Below are 22,646 nucleotides of genomic sequence, written 5' to 3' on the forward strand. Positions count from 1 at the left end.
AGATAGAAAACACTTGGCTAAAATCACAAATTAGTCCCTGTACTGTGTCTGCAGGCAGTCCAGTGGATAGAGGAACTCTGAAACAGAGGGTATTAAAGTTCAACTGCTTTCTTTGGAGTTCCACCAGAATTCCATGGTTCTAAATATCAGATACTCTGACAAGTAGAGATAAATTTGCATTTTTACAATCACGCAAAAATATTCTTAGAAATGCTGGAAAGGCAGCTTCTGGTGGGTGATGAGACACAAAGCAACACACCATTTTACGGAGAGCAGTTTGGGCCTCCAGGGGCACCAATCCATGGCCTCTGTATCTGAGTTCGTCCTGTGCAGCCAGTGTGAGCGCAGGGCAAGCCCTACAGCCCATTCTAGTTTCTTCTGGCTAGCTCCAGACCAGCGAGTTCCAGGGTGGTCACATCATCCCTGGGCTATCCCAGAATGTCAAGGTTCCCTAATGAGTTTTTGGGGATGAATGACAGAAATGCTCCCTTAGGACAATCCTGAAGAACAAACAGCGCAGGAAGTCGCCTGGGTGATATGACTTGGAATATCCGGAGGATATCTTGCCACCCCAAAACAGAGTTTAAAAATGAGATAATATGAGCATTGAGAGGGATGTTAAATGTGCCTTACTGTGGGAAGCATTATTCACATTGCCTGGCATGGAGTAGTTGCTCAATGAATGTCGAATGAATGAAAATATGGCCCAGCTTCTAATGTGAGTCATAAATTTCATCTGTCCTAAGTCTTGAATATTGATAGTCTTAAGGAATTTACTACCCAATCCAAGCTTTCTTATTCTCTTTTTTGTGCCAGGACCCTCTTTGGCAGTCTGATGAAGCTCAAGAACATCTACTCAGAATAGGTAGTATTTTTTTAAACAATTTTATTGAGATATAGTTGAAGTACAATAAACTTTATATATTTACAGTGTACAATATGATCATTCTTACATATGTAAACATCCACGAAACCATCAACACAATCAAGATAAAAACATTTTATCCCTCTCAAAAGATCCTCCCAATCCACCAAGCATTGGACCACTCCCAAGGATCATTGCCCCTTTACAATCTATTCCTCCCTCCACCCCATCCTCCACCACTGATCTTCTTTCTGTCATTAGTTTATTTCACATTTTCTAGAATTTTATATGAATGGAATTACATAGTGTGTGCTCTTTCTGTCATTTATAAATGTCAATTAAATCAATATGGTTGATGATGCTGTTCAAATCTTTTGTATCTTTGCTGACATTTTTGTTCAGTGCGCTACCAATTGCTAAGAGGGAGTTGTAAAAATTGCCCCTATAATTGTGGACTTGTCTATTTCTCCCTTTAATTTTGTCAGTTTTTGCTTCATGTATCTTTATGATAGTTGAGCTATCAGGCACATACACATTTATAATTGTTATTTCTATTTTATCATTATGGAAAACAATCCTCTATATCTGAAGTGGTACTCTCTGGTTGAGGTAGACTTATCTGATATTAAAATAGTATTCCAACTTTTCAATATTTACTGTTTGCATAGTATATCTTTTGCTGTCCATTCACTTTCAACCTATCTGTGTTTTTACCTTGAAAAATGTGTCTCTGGTAGGAAGCTTCTACTAGAGTCTCTGCTCTATTATCTACTCTGTTAGTTTCTGCCTTTTCACTGCAGTTTTTTAGACAATTAACATTTAATATAATTATTGCCATTGTTTGATTTCAGTCTAAAATTTTATTTTATTTTTTTGTTTCATCTGGGTTTTGTTCCTCTTTTCTCTCTTTTTTTCCTTCCGTTGGATTGTTTGAATATTTTTTAGCATTCTACTTGAATTTAAACATTCACTTTTTGGCTATATCTCTTTGTATTTTATTTTTTTAGTGGTTGTTCTAGGGATCAAAAGATACATACCAAACCTAATAAATCTACATATAGTTGATATTGTGCTACTCCATGTAAATGTAGATCTTTATGTTACATTTGTCATATATATTACTTATATGTACTTATGTAGTGTATATATTAAATATATAGTTATATATACATATATGTTACCCCACCTAACAATTTTATATTTGCAATCATATACATTTGAAAGAACTTAAAAGGATAATATATTCTATTTTATTTTCCCATATATTTACCATTTATATTGTTATTCCTTTATTCCTAAAGAAACAAATTTCCCTCTGATATTTCTCTTCAGCTTGTAGAACTTCCCTTAGCATATGCATAGAGCAGGTATGCTGGTAGAAAAATCTCTTATTCCCCTGTGTCAGAGGATGCCTTTATTTCACCCTCATTTCTGAAGGATATTTTCACTATATGTATAGAACTCTGATTTGACATTTTTTCCCTTTCAGCACTGAAAAGATGCTGTTGCGTTGTCTTCTGACCTCTACCTTGGCTTTCGAGAAATCCATGGCCATTCAAATCATTGCTACCCTGTACGTAATGTCTTTTTCCCTAGATTTGTTCAAGATGGGGTTCTTTTTGTGTGTGTGTGAGGAGAATTGGCCCTGAGCTAATGTCTGTTGTCAATCCTCCTCTTTTGGCTTGAGGAAGATTGTGGTTGAGCTCACATCTGTGCCAAGCTTCCTCTATTTTATGTGGGATACCACCAAAGTGTGGCTTCATGAGTGGTTCCAGGTCTGTTCCTAGGATTAGAACCAGCTAACCCCAGGCCACTAAAGCAGAGTGTGCTATGTTTCCAGGAAGGCCCTAAGATAGGTTTCTTTATCTTTGGTTTACAACATTTTGATCATGATGTGTATAGGTATGCTTTTCAATGAGTTTACTCTGCTTGGAATTGGCTAAATTTCTTGAATCTACATATTGATGTCTTTCCCCAAATTTGGGAAGTTTTTACCATGATTTCAGCATACATTTTCCCTTCTCCAAACTCTTTGTTCCTTTACTTCTGGCACTCCAGAGATGTATATGTTATAATTTCTTTTATATTATTTCACAGGTTCTTGAAACTTTTTTTTTTTTTCATTCTGTTTCTCTCTCTGTTGTTCAAATTGGATAATTTCTGTCACTCCATCTTCAAGTTGACTGATTCTTTCCTTTGTCATCTCATCTCTATTCTGTTGATACCATTCAATGATTTTTTTTCATTTCACATGTTATATTTTTCAGTTCAAAACTTTCCATTTGGTTCCTTTTTTATATTTCTGCTTCTCTGCTGAGAACTATCTTTTCATCCAATTGTATTTTCTTTACCTTCTGAAGCATGTTATATTAGCTGCTTTAAAGCTTTTGTCTGATGATTCCAACATCTTGGTCATCTCAGGGTTACTATCTGTTGATTATCTTGTCCCTTGAAAATTGGTCACATTTCCCTGGTCCTCATGTTGGGTAATTTTAGATTGTGTACTGGATGCATTACATTTTTTAGACACTGGGTTCTCTAGAGAACATCTCTTTTAGCAGAAAATCAACTTGAGTAGGTTCACACAGCAAGGTCTGTCTCATCTTCAGTGAGCCATGCTCAAATATGAGTTCAGTTTTCAAAATCTTTTCTATGGTTCCAATTTGTGACATGCATATATAGAACAGAGGACAACCTAAGACTTTTATGGGTTCAGATACAGAAATAAGGGATCCCTTTTTCCGGATCTCTCCTCTCCAAGATTTTCTTCCATACTGTCCAGCCCAAAGGCACCTCTTATCCTGGTTCCTCTGGCCAGAAAAGAAGGATATTTCTTGGAGCTTAGCTGCCTGCACCACCAAGATGGCACCACTAAGACTGTTGCGCTCTCTCAGGTAAAGTCGAGTGCAAGAAGAAGAAAGTGAAACTCACCTCACAAGGTTTACTTCTCCAAGATCTGACTCCCTCAAGAACCCATCTGCATAGTTGTTTTTTGTTTGTTTGTTTGTTTATCCAGAGGTTTAGTTGTAATCAATGTGCTGCATGAACCACTGGGTGGAAACTGAACCTCTCAGATTCAGGGTTTTTTTAAGACCTAAATGGATATATTTTATTATCCTTTTTGGGCTAAGAAATTTTTACCAGGTCTCTAGTGAGGAGAAATTATAAATATAATTCGAACCCCACTGCACATGATTTGTAGTTTTGTTGTCTATAATTAGGCTTCAATTAACTATATAATATGTTTATAATTCTCATTTTTGAATGTCATTGACATTCCTCTTGCTGTTTTTATAAAATGAAGTCTCAAACTTAAAAAAAAATCATTTAAACTCTGCAGAAGAGTTCGAGTTTTTAAATACTTGAAATAAATACATAAAAGTACGAAGAAAATTAATTACATACTATCCCCATCTGATTATGCAAGTATGCTAATTCCCCCATCAAGCCACAACATTTTAGAATATTAGAATTGGAAGAGTCCTTTCAAGTCATTCAGTTTGTTTTCATTATTGTATCAATGAAGGATTAGAGACAATAAAAATCTAGTGACATCTTCAAAAGCCTAGAGCTGATTAATGAGAGAACTCATACTTTAACCCAGATACCCTGACCAATTCTAGTAGTCTAGTCCACTCCTATTTCTCAACATTAGACTCATTTTCTAAATTAAAGCATTGTATATTCAGGATTTCTCATGGAAACGTTGTTACACTTATATGGTTCAAATCTCTATCAACTACAAATATCTTAAAGTGATTTAGTTTTTTCCAGACATCTGATAGGAATTATTTAATTTCATCAACAAATAATGCTCTGAACTATGTATCATTATTAGCTCCATTTTCCAGATGAGGAAATCATTGCGAGGTTAGAGATACGACGTATCTTGTCCAAGGATGCAAAGCAAATAAATTGGCCAAGGCTGACTCCAAAGCTTATTAACTGGCATTCTGACTCCAAAGTTTATAGCCTTAACTCTATGAAATTGTGTCTCATGATCTGGCAAAATTTTTTTCTTTTTGTAAGTTGATTTATATGAACATGTAATAAAAATGCCATTTTTAGATTTATATATATCAAATCTCTTTATTTAAAGTAATAACATTAAATATAATGCAGTCCATCCTGGAAAATCTGGGCTGTGATATATACAAAGGGGCCCAATAAATACTTATTGAAGGAATGTGTGATACCACCATCTTTATCATCACCATCATCACTAACATTAGTGAAACATTTATTAAATGCTATCTATGCACTGTTCTAAACTCTTTATGTGCATTTACTCTTTTAATTCTCAGAATAAGCCTTCTGTTTTACATAACAGATATCGAAATGGAGGCACAAAGAAATTTGGTACTTTCCCAAGGTCGTAAAGTCAGTAAATGGCAGAGCTGGGGCAAAAACTCAGGCAGCTCTACAAACAGTGCTTTTAACCAATAGTAAAAAGAAGAACGTATGTCAATATATTTTCAGTGAGGAAAATCCTTAAATACTGATTTCATTTAGTAACGCACCATTAGGCACCATTTGACATTTGTTATTACTTCATTATTTAGTTTTGCAATTTCAGCACTCCCACCTCCCGCCATCTTAGCTACTTTTCCCAAAATGGGAGCAGAAGGTAAGAATTCAGTCCTACTTTCTGGCCCTCCTCACTTAGCCATGAATATTTTACTCTTTTTAAAAAATTTTAAGTGAAGACACAAGTATTTAAAAAAATAGGTTAAATAAATATATAACAAGTGTTTAAGGAAAGTTTGGAAAAACTTTTCAATAGCAAATAAATACAGCACCATTTGGGGCCTTTATCGGTAGCATTCTTCATTTCCTTTCCCAGTTCACCGGCAATCCCTCCCTGGTGGTCAGCATGAAGCCCTGAAGCCCGACTTAATCTAGGCTTTTCTCTCAATAGGTGGATTCTCTGCATTTTAGAAATAACTCACCTATGTCTTTTGAACTGACCTTTCCAGTTATCTCATTCTAAGACAGTCTGTTTCCTTCCTTCAACAGATCAGTGAAGGAGTATTTGAGGGTAGGAGAATCTTGTTTTAGTTCTATCTTCAGTAAAGCCTTACTTAATGAATAAATGAAGAAAGCCCTTGGGGGGGTCATCACAAGTGTTGATAAACGTTAAACTAAAATAAAAAGAGCTAGAAAGCACATATAATACCCTACGGCCATTTTCTCACTCTTCTGCAATTATTTTTTACTAAAGAGAAGAATTCTTCAACTTTTTTCCTTCCAGTCCTCAGCTTCTCTTTCTCTATGCTTAATATCGTCTAACCTAGGCTAGATGACAAAATGGTAGCACTGAATCTTTGCTTTCTTCTCTAGTAATCGCCTCTGTAGGCTTTTCATTTCCAAATATTACTTGGAAATAATTTTATCAAAGGCTCCCTTTTCCTTACCAAAACAAAATATTCTAAATAAAACTTAAACTTGGCTATTGAACAGATGTTTAGTTCAACATCATGACATCTAGAGCAAATTTTGAGAAAGCAATACTTCAATGAGAAAGCTTAAGCATGGAGCATCTTTCAGTAATCACAATTCCAGAAACAAGAATTTTTGGCAAGTGAAAATGCAGAATTGTTTATCATGATGTCTGTGGATGTAAAAAAAATTAATAGGTAGAATAATATGAATTACTATCTTGCTTAAAATAAAAGATTATTTCATCAGTGCCAAATGATAAAAATAAAGACGAGTTCTGAAAGCTTCCATATTTGTTACAACAGAAAAATAAAATATTTTACAAGTGGAGTGATTTGCTAATTTAAAAGACATGTCCAAGCTATGGAGTCCATGCTATTCTCCAGGGAACTTGTTCCGTAACATATGTGTGAGCTGGAGATGGGAAGTATTTTCAGTGAACCCCTCCTGGTTCTCTGAAACAATTTCGACTCAGCTCTGTGTTTCCTTGTTAAACTCCTGTCAGGTTTGTGGGTGCTTGGACATGAAAGGAGGAAATTCCAGACAAGGTTGTGACCCTCTGTGGTGGGCTTTGGGAGACAATAAAAAGCATTAGTCCCCAGCTGTGGACATGTCCACTAGTGAACCTCGAAAGTAGGGTCATCGACCAGAGAGAAAGTCTTAATTTTGTATACATTAAAAAAATAGGAAGCACAAGGCAGAGAAGAGGGAAATGGTAATTCTGGAATAAGAAATGGGCTTACAGCTGTGGGGGAGGATGGAAACCAGTGCCTTGTTGGCTTGTTAAATAGAAAAAGGAGAAAGCAATAAGCAACAGAAGATTATTAATGATCTGAATATGGTCACAGATGCCTGAGGCTGGGCCTATTTCAGGCCAATAATGAGCTTTTGGGCTTGTGGAATCATTTATTTGGCTCTGCAGCCTGGAGCCCAAGGGCGCTGTTCATTAGGAAGTGGGAACTTCACCTAAGGGTTGTTTGTGTTGGTCTTTCTCGCCAGAATGAATTGTTCATTAGCATCTGAGAGAAAACCACCCTCTCTCTCTACAGATAAATGGGTTAAAATAAAACTTGTTGATTGGGGTTGGGGTGAGCACAGGGAAAAGGCTGTAAAATAGAGATGGCTAAGCCCCTTTGATGGCAGTTGAGGGGCAAATAAGTCTGCACAGCATGAACCCATCCCAAATCAGTGTCAGACTAGCCTGATTTTATCATTAGAATGGAAAATCACTAGGCGCTATATTTGGTCCAGTTCTTTGAGTTGAAGCAACGAGATAATTGGATAACCCAAGTGGCAATCCTCTTGTTAATGCGAGCTATTGACTGTTAGTCCCATTGTGTAGTCATTGCCTCTAACAACCACCACCAACTGCTCCAATGCACTATGGCAACACCTAGGGTGAATAAGAGGATGGAGCATTCTGGAACTTGGAATTCCAAAGGCTACATTGCTGGAATATCCACCTGTGTAGGGACTTCTACCTTGCCCTGTGTGATGTCATAGTGTAGAGCCATCTTGCTTTTGACTGGAGCATTCAGGTTTAATAGCACTTTATAAGTGATGATTTTCTTTCTTTGTGGAACCTTTGTCAGCCATGGTATGGAAACATGAACGTTTCTTTGTTTCTCCTTTTCCTGAAATTCTCCAGCAAGTAATTTGGAGAGTTGAAAATATATGTAGCCTAGAGACTAGAATATGATAATTTTAAAAACTGAAATAAAATAACCAAAATTAAGTTTTGTTTCCAGATGGAGATTTTTAGAGCCTGGAATGAAGTACACAGAAAGGTTTATATAACCCATTAGTGACAGGAAGGTTCAGAAACAAATCCTGAGCTGCATGAAGTTTGCTGCCAGTGACACAGGCGATTCGAATGTGACGAACACTCTCGTAAAGGGTAGGAGGAATTGAGTGCTGCAAATCAGAAAACCAACTTTGTCCTGGAGGTTCCCTTTAATTGAGGTTAACTGCTATGTGGCCTTAATTACTGTGCTTTTCCCAGTACTTCTAGCAAATATTCCATTGGCCCCGACTCTGGCAATCTCCATTGAAATGTTGTAAAATTACCAGTGCCTGAAAGAGAGAACACCACATAAGATGGCCCCTTAAAGACTGGATTAGTTCTTGGGAGGGCCCACTGCTAACGATTTCTCAGCAGACTGTGCTGGAGTAATTTAAGTAGAACACATCTTTTTCCCAAGATATTCGGACATGGAGACATACAGATACTTTCATAGCCCAACACGGCAAATTAATACCGCTTACAGGTGCCCTTTGTTCTTGCTCCCTGATAACTTATTGTTCCTCTCCTTTTTTATTAAAAAAAGCTCTCTCACCACCAAATTTGCCAGGACCAAGAATCTCAAACCTTTAAACTATTTCTAATCCTATTGGTATTTGAAATTACCAAGCAATCAGAAACGCCAACATGAGAATTCATTGTGCCCACCAGCTGTGTGAACATATTTCTTCAGGAGCATCTTCTCTTCTGATTTTGATATAAATATATTTCCAGAGCCTGGCTGCAAGCAAAGTCTTTTTTCTCTCCGCCCTAGGTCCATCTAAATTTTTTCCAATGAACAATAGAGCTATTATAACCCTTGGAAAGTGTGAAATTTTGTGAACGTACCATAGTAAATTATTTTTTGTCAATTTAGCTATCCTCCGTCTGTTTTTCTTGGCTTAAAAAGGAACTAAACTACCAGTGCCAAGCTTAGCAACTGGAACTGACCACGTACAGATCAGATTAAAGCAATGAGAAAATGATATGCATTCTCTCCAAAGCAAATTTTTCCATTTGCTCCACAACTTTCAATGTCTTATAATCAAAAAAGAAAAAATAATGATCTATGAATCAGCAAAATTTGCTTTGTTATTTAACCTTGTAACTATTTCCAATGACATTTTCTAGACTACATCTCTCCTTCCTGATATTGGTAATTTATAACTTTTATTTGAGACTTTCATTATAAAAGACAATATTTACATCATTTGAAGGTGTTACAGACTGAAGATTCACATTGATTTCTTTTCACCAGGGACATTTTCTTGGAATACTAATTTCTCAACTACTTCATATAGTCTCTGGATAACTGCCTTTTATCGATTTCATACCATGTTTTCAAAAACAGGCAGTTTAGTTGTGAATTACTAAAGGATCTCTGTAAGAAATATATCGCTAAGCTAACCATGATTCTTCATGCATATGCATCATTTTAAAACTTACGTGAGGGAATGGAAGGAGGAAATGACATTTATGCATTTTCTGATTTAGTAAACATGATCAAGTACCAAAAAATATGAGAATAGTATTAAAATTCTCATGTAGCCAGTAACTAATGTTAAAAATTATAAAATATGGCCGTTATTGCTTATGATATATATTTTTGAGGAACTATAACATTAAAGAAAAAAAAGACACCATTAAGCCTCATCCCCAAATCTTTTCACTTTTTCCTTCCCCAGAAACTACCAGTATCAAATGCTTGTGTATATTTCCAGTGCAATATTGTGTGTGTACCTGTCTGTGTAATTCTGTGTTTGTTTTATGTAAATGATATTATACTATATTCAACAGTCTGCCTCATGCTTTCTTTCACTAAGCATGATGCTTTTGAGATCTGTATATGGAAACGTACCTCTAGCTTGTTCATTTTAACCATCATGTGGTATTCTCTTATATTCGTTTATATATATGCATATATATTATTACTCATGGCTATGTTGTTTCCATTTTTATAGCCATTACAAGCAAGGCTTCAGGGACATTCTTGACAAGTCTCCTGATGCATTTGTAAGAATCTCTCTGGAATAAACATCCGGAAGTGCAGTTGTGGGTCCTAGACCAAACAGATTTTTAACTTACTGCTTACTGCCATTGTTTTCCAAAGTGGGAGAAACAATTGACTCAGCGGCAGGCTGCTCCTCCAAGTATTTATTAACTTTTAATATTTTTATACTTAAAAATGTATTCTGACAAACTAATAGTTAAGAAATAAAAATCTCCCCCCAAATGCATGGGTTTTCATTTTTCTGATGCCTTGCGAGATGATGTTGTTTTCTGTGGATTATTTGCCATTGAACTACCTTTTCTGTAAATTGCTTATATAAGTCCCTTGTCCATTTTCCGACATCATTGCTTATATTTTTCTTACAGATGTATAGGATTATTTTCAATTTTGAGTACTAATGCTTTATTATTTACTCATTGGAAATATTGTCTTTCAGTTTTTTGCTTGTTCAACTTTGTTCATTGTACCTTTTACGGGAAGGATGTTTACATTTTAATGTAGTCTTATTTATTTATTTTTCTGAGTTAAGCTTTTAGCTAAGAAATACTCTTCTATAAGAGTTTATAAAGGGGCCAGTCTGGTGGCGCAGTGGTTAAGTGTGCACATTTCGCTTCGGTGGCCCCGGGTTCACTGGTTCTGATCCCGGGTGCAGACATGGCACTGCTTGTCAAGCCATGCTGTGGTAGGCATCCCACATATAAAGTAGAGGAAGATGGGCACAGATGTTAGCTCAGGGCCAGTCTTCCTCAGCAAGAAGAGGAGGATTGGCAGATGTTAGCTCAGGGCTGATCTTCTCCCCCCCCCAAAAAAAGAGTTTATAAATAAATTATATTAAATAGGTCTCTAATGACAGTGAAGTTATTTTTTAAAAAATTTTGGCCTATAATCCCCTGGAATCAATTTGAGGATATAATAGAAGGAGAAATTTAATTTTATTTTTTTTCCATAAAGAAAACTAGTTGGCCAAATACCATCCTTTACTAATGTGTAATGCTGTTTATCATACATAAATTCCCATACATGTTTAATCTTTCCGTGGGCGTCAATTGTGTTGCATCGGGTCTTTATCTTGTCCTGTGTTGTCAATACCATGTTGCTTTAATTACTATTATTTTATAACAATTCTGGCTCTCTGCTAGAGTAAACCCCACACCCTTGTTCACTCTTTTCAATAGACTTTTATTCTTTAATATGGATTCCAATAATAGTTTGCCTTTCCCTCAAAAAGCATGTTTGATATTTTTATGGAATTCGTAAATATATAGGCTAATTGACATCTTATGACATGAAATATCTCTAGCCACAAATATGGTATACCTCCTTGTTTAATACAGGATTCTTTGGGGACTTTCAATTATATTTGATACATTTCTCTGTTCTTGCTCATCTTTTGTTTGATTTATTCCTAGGTAGCTTATAGTTTTTGTTGATATTATTTAATTGTATCTTTGTAAAAATCTTTTAAATGATTGCTATGATATTAGTTTTTCTATGCTCATATTAATTCCAGCAACCCTGATGAACAATCTTATTAAATTTTAATCCTTTGTTTTAGTTTCTTTTGTATTTTGTTTATAGACAATTATCTCTTTGCCTATAAAGATTCTTATGCTCATTTCTTTTTCCTTCTTCTTAGCTCAGCAAGGACTGCCAGGAAAATGTTGACTCGGAGAGGTGATACCAGGTATCTCCATCTACGCCTGACTTTATAAGAACCACTTCTCAACTTCTACCACTAAGCACCGTTTGGTTGAGATAAAATTTGCTAGGGAAAGGAAGTGTCTTCCTGTTAATAACTTGCTAAGGGCTTTATCAGGAATGAGTATCGAACTGGAGAACTGCTTTTCTTGCCACTGTTGAGATGACGGCATATGTTTTCCACTTCCTAATCTGTTCATGTGCTGAATTGCATTAACATGCTACCATGGCATGCTATTTTTGTATTTTTTGGATAGTTCCTACTTGATCATAACACATTATTCTTTTACAAACCGTTGGATTTGGTTCCCTAATATTTTATTTAGATTTTTGCATCTATGTTCATAGTGAAATTAGTTTATACTTTTATTTTTGTACAATTTGTACCAGAATTTAGGCATCAAACATATAGTAGACTCATACTTTGGAAAGGATGGATCTCTCTTTTTCTCTTCTCTAAGTCACTTCAAGTAAGAGAGAAATTATGTGTCCCTGGAAAGTTGAGTCAGACTTGACAATAAACCAGTCCGAAGCTGGTGTTCTTTTGTAGTGTATGTGAGTAGAAAAATTATGCACTGCCTGGGAGGTAGCAATTTACTATAATTCAATTCTTCTAGTGTTATTATTTGTGTTACCAACTAATATATTGTACAACAAATTATAGCTAATTATGATATTCATAGAATTGTACATTTATCTAAGTTTGCACATTTATTGACTTTTTTCATAGAATTATCTTGAGTCTTTAAATGTCTACTATATTTGAAATTATGCGCTTTTTATCATATTGATATTGCTTCTCTCTCCCTTCTCCCTTCTTTCTTAGGTTGGTTTTCCTAGACCTTGTCTATATTGTAAGGGATTTTTCTTTTTTTAAGAATCACTTTGGCTTCTCTGATGCTTATTGATTTTTTTTTTTGTAATTTGTACTATCTATACTATTTTCTTTTCTATACTACACTTATAAATTGCTGTGCAACTATCATTATTTTGTTACTTAAATTGCTTCAGATTTATGGTAAGTGAGACTCCCTTCAAACAGGTTCCCATGTCTTTTTGACATGTCCCCATCATTCTTTGGGCAGATCTTTGATTTCTGGGATGAGATATTTCTCTGAGGATTCCTGGTTCTATTCATGGACTGTGGTATTCAGAAGCCAAAATCAGGGTACCGGGAGTGCTCATTGCTATTAGAGTGTTACTACCTTTAGGCAGAACTATAGTATATATATATAGTGTATATTTGTGCACATATATATATCACGTATACACACACAATATGGTATATGTACATATATATAATATATACATATATATACATAGACAAAATAATTTATATTTATCTCTATAAGTTGAAAACTATGTGTTCAAGCCAATACTTCTAACTCCAGTCCAGCAGTACAAGGTTCATTCTAGCTTTCTCTTTTTCTGTATTTGCAACTCCTTTCTCCAACAGTGAGAAAGCTGTCTTCTATTATCCTTAATATATTTACTTATTGAATCAGTCCCTTTGTTTGTAACCTGTCTCACTTCACTGCTGCTGTGCTGTCTACTGAGCAGAAACCCTCCTCCCTCTTTCCAGGCTCTGACATCCAGTGTCAGACCACCCCCAGCCCCACCATGTGGGTGCACTCATTTCACTCTGATGAGGCTCCAACTCCTGATGCTGGATACCCCATTGGGAAGGTACCTTCCTCATCCTGCCCAGGTTCTGAAACCTCACTTGGAGCCATCCCTTTGCATGGACACCCTTCTCAGCCAGTTTGGGTTCATGATCCCATCCTGTGATGCCCTTCCCATGTGGAGGCCCTTCATACTTACTTGGGTTCAACACTCCATGTTAGGCTACTCATATCTTCAGACACTCTCTCAATCCACTTAGGCTCTAGTTCTCAGGTTGACTATCTCCCCTGCATTGACATCCTCCTCATCACACTTGAGCTCTGACGCCTTGCTCAGGTAGCAACACCCACTGCCACATCATCTCTCACCACCTAATTCCATGTGGACACCCTCCTAATCCTGCTTGTACTTCAACACCTCACACCAGGCCACCTCCTGCATGGCCATCCCTCCTTATCCTACCTTTGCCAGACAGCCATCTTCCATGAGTGTTCTCATTACCCTCTTTGCACTCCACTCTAAGTCACTGTTGTTGTCTTGACTCCAGCACAGTCACATACCTTGATCTATTTCATCTAATGGTTTTAAGCTTATATTGTTCAACAAAGCAAGGGAAGGGAACTAAAAAGAGGAAGAGGAAGGGCACACAAATTTTAATATATATATTTAGCATACTCTAAAGTTAATTTATGTTTCTATGCTTCTTCCAAAGAAATCAAGAACCCTGGAAAATTTTTCTCCAAATTTTCCTTCCCTCTTTCATTTATTACTAGCTTATATTTTAGTTTCACCTTATTATTAAATCTCACAGTGACTATTTTTGTCATTATTATTATTATTACAATTTTTACCATCAATATTTATTGAGTTTACTTTACATGGTAATCTATTTCTTTACTCACTATTATTTAATACATCCTCTTTCTTTCTTCTGAGCTTAATTTTCTTCTTACTGAATTTTAGTTGTTTTAACAAGGTGCGTCTATGTGTAGAAAAATTTGTAAGCCTTAGTAGATCTCTTACTTCTTACATCCCATTTCTTTCTTCTGGGTTTAATTTTTTCCTGACATTTATATTTTAGTCTATCTTATTATGTCAGTCCGTCAGTAGTAACTTTTGTTAATCTTTGTGGATCTCAAAATCTTTTTATTTTCTCTTGTCTTGATTAATGCTGTATCTGCATATAGATTTCTAGGTTGATACTTGTATTCCCTCAGCATTTTAAAGATGCCATTCTACTGTTTTTCAGCATCTCCTGCTGCTTACAAGAAGGCTGTCAAACTGCAGTGTTTTTGTCATTAATTCTGTCTTTTCTCTTTAAATGTTTTAAGCATCTTTTCTTTGTCTTTCTTTTCTAACATTTTACTATTATATTTTGAGTTGTAGTTTTATTTTCGGGTCATTCGGCTTGAGACTCATGTTTTTCTCCCCTGACACATTTTGTGCTTTTTTTTCACCTTTCTGCCGACATGACTCTCCTTGCCTTTTTTCTTCAGTTATATCCCAAGTAATTTTCTCATTTCTGATTTTCAATTCACAATGCTTTTTTCAGTTGTGTCTAGTTTATTCTCTTACGTTTTTATTTGACTGAATATATTTTGATTTTCAGAATCTCTATTTGGTTATTTTAAAAAATCTCCCTGTCCTTTGTATACACTGTTCTCTTCTTTATGTATCAGTTATAGTTCTCCCTTTCTTGCTTTTAACCTTTTAAATGAAAATAATTTTAAATCTCTTTCAGATTCTTCTATGGTTTGAATTTATAAGAGTTCAAATTTCCCTATCATGTCTTCTGTCTCAGGTGTCCTTTCTCTTCTTTATTGCTTCCTGTGCTTTCCAACGTCTTGCGGGAATCTCAGTCTCCTCTTCCTGTGTGCTCAGAGCCTGGCACCTGGATTCTGCTTCCTATACCAGAATCAGCATCTCATCCATAAGGTCTCTAGCTAGCGTTTCTATCACCACAAACATTTCGGCTTTAGCTTCTTTTTCTGACCCTGATGCTTTAGTTACTTCCCTGTGTCTGGCATCTGGAAAAGTTCCCTTTTGGTTAGCATGGCTTTATAGTTTTTAAAAGGCTATGGCTTAAGAAAGCTTCTATTCTTGGAAGCAAGAGGTGAAAAGTAGGAGAGTTGGAAAAAGAGGATTCGAGATGGATTCCACTTTAGCTTAACCTGTCATATTAATCCAAAAACAGAGCATTGTAATATTAAACATTAAGAAGAGAATAAAAAATAGGAAAATACAGTAATACCTCAAGTTGGACTCATTCATTAAAAATTTGAGATAATAGCTAAAAATTATTTTCATTATTATTTTATTTTTTGTACTTTTGAAGGAAGTACAATTACTAGAAAAGACCATGATGATAGACTTTAAATTATTTAACTACATAGTGTATATTTAAAGATCTTTTGAGCTCTTATTTTTGATGCATTTTTCTGTTAATTATGAATGACATACTGATGAATGACATATGAGTGAGACCCGTCTTTAGCATTCCTGGCTTCCATTTCATAATTATTTTCTTTTTTGAGTGGAGATTTTATTTCTCTTCCTTGTGATCAAGAGTCCCTTTCCTCTTCCCTTTCAAAGCATGGGAGGTCACAGGAGGCTCCCATGATCCAGTTCATGGTTCTGGTAGATGACTGATGGGGGCTAGGCAATGATTTTTTTCTGTTTCTTTACAGAGATTTACAGTTTAGCTGAAGCAAAGGAAGATGAGACAGAAGAATGGATCTGTAGTGGTAGAATTTCCAGTCCAGCAATGTAATAGGGCATTTGTGGACTCAGGTTTATCTTAATTACTTCCCTAAAATCATGTTATACAGATGATTGCCTCTGACCAAAGGCCAGTTCTACCACCAATAAAAATAAAACTTAGTATGTGTGTCTCTGAGAACATGTTACTGGTGCAGTTTGAGAATATCATTAAAATGTATGACGCGTATCTTTAAATAATTTTTTTGAAATTTTTCATGTTTAGACATTCCATCTGCTTTAATTTGTGAGATTTTTAGCATAAGCTTAAAATGTAGTAAAAAATGTGACTAGGGTTTATTATAACTTCATTGTACATCTTCTAAGTAATCAAGTGTATAATAAGGACACATAAATATTGAATTATATGATGCAATCATATGCCAGAGATTCTACCCAAGATTCTTAAATTTTGCTGCCTATCTTACTGCTTTGAGAAATTGATAAGAGATTTCAATAATTTTCCCAGAAAAAATTTGCAGGAAACTTGGAGGTACCATGACCTTAAATCCCAAATCAGAACTCAGATCATAATCTCTGATTTTAGAACATCTAACTGTTCGTATCACACATGTAAAACCAATCCTGAACCATCCCAGAAACAGAACTGTTAGGTTTCATTTTAAGATGATGGTATCTTGTTCTTTCCAATCCATGCTTTCTGAAATCAGATGTGTAAGTTGAGTGATACCAATTTACATTCTGGGGCCTCAGACAAAACAAACAGATGAAAATAGCGGAAGCCTTTTAATGCAAAACATAAAATTGTTCATTTATACAGGAGAGACCCTTTGTTCTTCCCAGTTTTCCTCGCCCTCATGTCCCTCACATTCATTCTTTGCTACCCACTTGGGTCAGATGACATTTTTTTCCCAAGGGTGAAATCCAACATTCTATAAGATTTTGTCTAAATCCCCTTTGCACTATTAGACTCATGCAATTTTAGAGTGAAATATACCTCAGGGACATAAAGTCCACTGTGAAATAAAATTTAAATCTATTTCTGGCGACCATTTTGTGACCCCCAACTTAAATATATCCATTTCCTTCACTTCCTATCCTTCACACACACACAAAAGCCTTATTTGACATATACTTATTTTCCAAAGTTAATGGGGTGAAGTGTGTATTAGATTTGTTTTTCTCTTAAAAGAAAGAGTATTTTGGAAGAGTTTCTTGAAAGCTTTTAAGATAATTAAGATAGCTCATGGGTGTTGAGAATCACTATTTTTCATATGTATATATTTTTATGGAATCAAGTCTTCTGGAACATTGCTTCTTGTGAATTAATGTCACTTTGCACTCTTTTAATGCTTTCAGGCTAGCGTGGCATTTTGCACAATCAGAATAACTCATCTCTATGCAGTAGATAAATTTATTGTACCTGTTAAAAGGTGTCTATTAGGTTAAAAGTGATGTTCACTATAATCTAAACAAATCATTTGACCTTTTACAAATGACACTTATTAAAACCTATGTCAGAAATGGAAAAACAAAATTTGAAGTTTCCAAACAAAACTTTTTTTTTACTTAAGAAATAATGGAACATTAACGTCATTATTCATGAGACTTGTTCTTGAAGGATATTCTCATTAAAAGATACACTAGACTATGAGCTTCAATTTAGGAGGGAAAAAGCTCTACTTTTTATATAAATATCTTGATACTCATTAGGAATAATCATTGAAATGATTTCCTAAATTGAAGGATTGTGTTATAGTTAATGAAGCTTGTATTCAACAGTGCATCATTAAGAAGAGGCAAATTTTCTCATATTAAATTTCCTAGGTTATTAAAAGATGTAGCATTGATCATCCTGCTGTGGCTGTGTGCTGAGAAGAGGAGCCTGGGTTCATCTATGGCCATGGCGCAATGCAGAAGATCCATATAAATTACGTTTGTGCAGATTCTAGAAGACTGTGGACAATTCCTTTTGGGAGATCTCAATATATTAAGACTGAGCTCAATCTTTGAGTTACTCAAAATAACCAGCCTGTTGTCCGTTCTTTCGTATATATAAAATACACCTTAATTCTGCCACGGAGTACTTGAGTTTCTACAGTTTCTATGAAATATGTGTATTTGTGAGCGTGTGTGCATCTTCTCTTTTATGATTGGTTTTCACTAGTGGCTAATCTTCTCTGCTGGAGAACGGAAGGCCTGACCTCGGCTGCAGTGAGGGCCACCGGCTCTGTGGAATTGAACTCCTGGGTCCTGAAAGCAATTCTTCCGCTTACCACCTCTGTAATCTCAGACAAATTTCCTAAATTCTCCAAGACTCAGTTTTCTTGTATGCACAAAGGGTAGGATGACCAACAATCTCAGTTTGCCTGACACTGAGGGGGTCCCTACATGCAGATCTTTCAATCCTAAGACCAGAAAAGTCTCAGGCAAATCGGGATGAATTGGTCGTCCCAAAAGGGGAAAATAAAAGTACCTACTCTCTAAGGTGTGCTAGAACCAGCTCCTGCTAGCTATGAGAGACAATCGATAGAGTCAGGAATTTTGTGGGCCAATCAATATATACTCAGAAATTTTGGAGCTGTCCATAGCTTGAAATCATGCATGTTGGGAGTGTTACCACCATGGCAATCAGCAAATGCTAAAAGCCAGGGCTTTTTTTTCTTCCCAGAGAGCCAGTTAACTAACATACCACTGCCTAACAAACAGCAAAGTTGATCAAATTACTAATTGAAATAATCCATGTAAAATGCTTAGTGGAGTGCATGATACTAAGTAAGTACTCATTCAGTGTTACTGATTAGTCATTTATTATTATCTTTATTAATTTTGCATTGGCAGTGAATAAAATATCTTAAACTGAACTGAACTCTGCCTGAAGTCACTTCCTATAAATTATTTCAAAGGATTTTTTTTTAAATGCATCCAGAAGGTAGACCAAATATATCTTCTAGGCCTCCAAAATATTGGTTTCTCTCTCCTCCCTTCTTATAAATTCCCTCTCTGTGAACCTAGAAAGATCTGTCCTTTCACTATCCTATCCACTAGGGCCAGTCCTCAGACACTGCACGTCTGGCTGGGGCAGTGACTCTGGCTGCAGGAGTGCATGAAGAATTATGCATTGGTGCTGTGCATGGAGCATGGTAAATTGGATTATGCTAATTAGGTCCATTTGGAGACAACATGGAGAAGGTGGCCCCCTGTGTTGTGACTGAGATGATCACCACGTAGCTTGCCCTTGCCCACTGCCCAAACCTTTCCCATATTTCTCTGATCTCCAATACTGTTAGAAATTCCTACTTTTAGTCTTTGAGTATAGAGTGTAAGACCTCTCTTTAAATGCAAATCCATCACTTGGAAAAGGTAACACATTAGGTCTTCAACAGAGTGCAAATTAGTTTTATCAAATTAGGTCTAGCAAGCATCCTTGCTTTAAGAAAATTGACCCAGGAAGGTGGTGAGAGGAAAGTTGTGAAATTTGGAAAAGTACAGGAAAGGGCAGGCACAGGTGGGACAAAGGTGTAGACACCCAGTAGGCAGCAGGGGGGTTGTTGGTTCCTTGGATGGAGGAGTGAATATTAAGGGTCTCGGGCAGTGCTAGTTCATGAATAAAGATGAGGGGAAATCAAGGCAAATCTACACCTCCAATTCTTGACTCTTGAGAATTTAGAGGGATTATCCAAGCAAATTTCTGAATTTTCAGGTTATAGAAAGAAGCTGGAGTCAAGAAAGGTAAAAACAGTAGCAAGCCCATAACAATTTTGTTGGGACCAGCCTACATCTTCAAGTACAAAAATGTATGCCTGAGAGTAAATGCGTCTAAGTCATTCTATCTCTGTTTCGTTAGGAAGTCTAAGGTATAAAAATGAAGACACTCTGTGGAGCCATGCAAGATGAAAGGATCCTAATCCCAAGGTATTAGATGATCATTTGAGGATTTTGTCCTTTCTCTGGCTCGGTCCAGGCAAAGCCAGCAGGCATTCCCTCCTTGGGAGAAACAGATCAATCTCTTAGGATGGAGATGTTAATTCGTGCTGAAGAGCCCTACTGGTCTCCCAGCAAGACATTCAAGGAGCGGTGTGCGAGCCTCTCAGTTCCTTCTCAGTGTCAGGGGATCTCCAGCTGATCTCTCTGATTGCTCTCATATAGATAATGTAACGTCATAAAAGTGGAGCTTCTGTAGCAGCTTACTTGCAATGAAAGGCTGCCTGTGGCTACCCAGCATTCCCTGGTGTGAGTGCTAGTTTCTGTGTTCCATCCAGTTTAAGAAAGAAACGGAAGGGGTGGCTCACGGGTACAGGGGAATTTCTCTACCGACCTAGGTTTGCAAAAGTGCTGGAGTGGAAAAACGTAACAACTAGAAACAGCATTCCCAGTACACAGACATGCATTAGGCACCCCAGCCCTTGCTTTTTTTAAAGATTCAAACTCTGTATTGAACCAGATGCTCTTTCCTGTCTCTGTTTTCTCTCTCTCTCTCGGATGGTCCCCTGGCTTTTAAAACTATTGACTAAAAGCTTTCTCTTTCAAGTCTATTCACTTCAGAAGGTATCTACTCACGTGTACCCAGCAGCATCCTCCATCCACACCATGGAGGAAACACAAAGAGACTTGAAACTTGGTCTATGTGCTTCAGGAACTTAAGTTAGAGGCAAGTATTTGTGGTACTTTTTTTAAAAAAATGAATAGTCAATGTTACAAAGTCATACATGACTTCAGGAAAGAAAGAGCTCATCGGGGGTAAAGAATTGAGGCAGATGTTCTGGCCCTTTCTGGGAATGTTGCTAATCATAAAATAAGAGATGAAGAAAACAGACGAATGAAATCTTAGGCAAGGAAAATCAGATAGTTAAAAACACAGTATGGAATGAACAACATGTGCCTGTGTGGTGTTTGTTCTTTCGTGCAGCAAATATTTCCTGAGGTCTGATCGTGTGCCCAGCTCTGTTCCAGAGAGCTGGGGGTTCATCCTTGAAAAGAAGTCATTGTCCTCCTAGGAGACGATATTCTAGTGGAGCCAATAAGCAAATGAACAATGAAACAAAATAGTTTCAATTAGAGATTAACAGGATTAAGAAAATCTTAGAGGAGAAAGTGCCTGGGAGTGGGGGTTCTTGGAGTTAGGATGGCCAGGGAAAGCCTCTCCGAGAAGGTGCCAATTTTACTGTGACCTGAAGAATGAATGAGAACAAGGCGTGTGACACACAGGGAAGAGCTGCTCAGACAGAGGCCCCAAGTAAAGGCCTAATAACAGGAAACGTCTTGGCAGATTAAAGTCAACGCTGATTGCACATTAAAATGACCTGGGGAGCTTTTAAAAAAATATCTATAACTGGGTTCCAACCCCAGAGAATTTCATTTAATTTGTTTGGGGTGGTGCCCAGACCTGGATATTTTTTCAAAACCTCCTCAGGTGATTCAAATGTCAGCCAAGCCTGCGAACAGGTGGACCAGAGAGCAGTGGTTCTCAAACTTTAGCGTGGCTCGGAAGCCCCTGAGAGGCTCGTTAAATCCAGATGGCTGAGCTCACCAACCAGAGATTCTGATTCAGTTTGTCTGGGGTGGGGCCCACGAATTTTCATTTACAACAAATTTCCAGCTGCTGTTGCTGCCCCTGGCCTGGGAACCGAACTTGAAAACCATTGAGTTCGAGGACAGAACAGAAGATGTGAGAGAATGAAGTGAAGCAAGGTAGGAGAAGGAAGTGGAACTTCTGTTCCAGAAAGGAGCAAATGCAGAGCAGAGCCACAGACACAGATTCAATGAGGGCCAATGTCAAATTGGGAGGATTGTTCTGGATGACCAAGAAGAAACGCAGAGCAGAAGTCCAGACAGTTGGTTGGAAAGATGAGAAGCATGGAGGACTGTCCTGGATGAGCAGGGGTGACATGGAAAGCAGATGAAGATCTGGAAGTCTGCTCTGAGGGAGCGGGGTAAGACGTGGGTGAGGGGGGACAGACATTCAGAGAAGAGGGACAGACACAAAAATGACCAGGAAAGAAGAGCAATCAGGAGGACCATTCTGGGGTTTGAGAGCACAGCTAGGTGTAGAGTCATCAGTGGATAGATGATGTTCCAGCAAGGGGACTGGATGAGATCTTGGAGGGAGAACTGAGGTAGGGAAGTGAAGCTGGAAGCAAAGACTTGTGCTGGGAATAATGAGAGGAAGCTGAATAGGTGGAGGGAAACCAGTTGAAAGCCCTTGAAACCATTCTAGGTCGTGTGCCCATTCAGGGAGCAGGCAGGTCACGAAAATCAGTCAAGAGTCAGGTGTGAGGACCTGGAACATGCATGCTTTGTCTAAATAGGTAGCAGAGACTTGACTCCAGGTGATTGTGGTCATTTAGAATTACAGGTCAGTTTTCTGCCTTGCTGTAGGTGCCAACATAAGTTGCCCCTGGAGATGGGTTTCCATTTGCTTTTTTTTTTTTTTGTAACAGAAACAGGATTCTAAAGCAATATTCAAAGCTTGTATTAACTATTAACAACAAATACATATTGCCCCTGCCCAA

The 22,646-nt window shown here is 37.0% G+C and overlaps 1 long non-coding RNA gene across 2 annotated transcripts; it reads left to right on the plus strand.

The window, feature by feature from the left end:
• Positions 1–7,786: 7,786 nt before the first annotated feature.
• Positions 7,787–18,217, plus strand: LOC139083672 (uncharacterized). 2 transcript variants are annotated; one of them, XR_011540582.1, is made up of 4 exons: positions 7,787–7,901; positions 11,732–11,779; positions 16,104–16,206; positions 17,962–18,217. It is a non-coding gene; the product is annotated as an uncharacterized lncRNA (long non-coding RNA). The 2 variants fall into 2 exon arrangements; XR_011540581.1 differs by lacking the exon at positions 17,962–18,217 and having other exon boundaries at positions 16,104–16,317.
• Positions 18,218–22,646: the final 4,429 nt, after the last annotated feature.

The sequence above is a fragment of the Equus przewalskii genome, chromosome 5 (assembly GCF_037783145.1).
Source record: "Equus przewalskii isolate Varuska chromosome 5, EquPr2, whole genome shotgun sequence".
Lineage (NCBI taxonomy): Eukaryota > Metazoa > Chordata > Mammalia > Perissodactyla > Equidae > Equus > Equus przewalskii.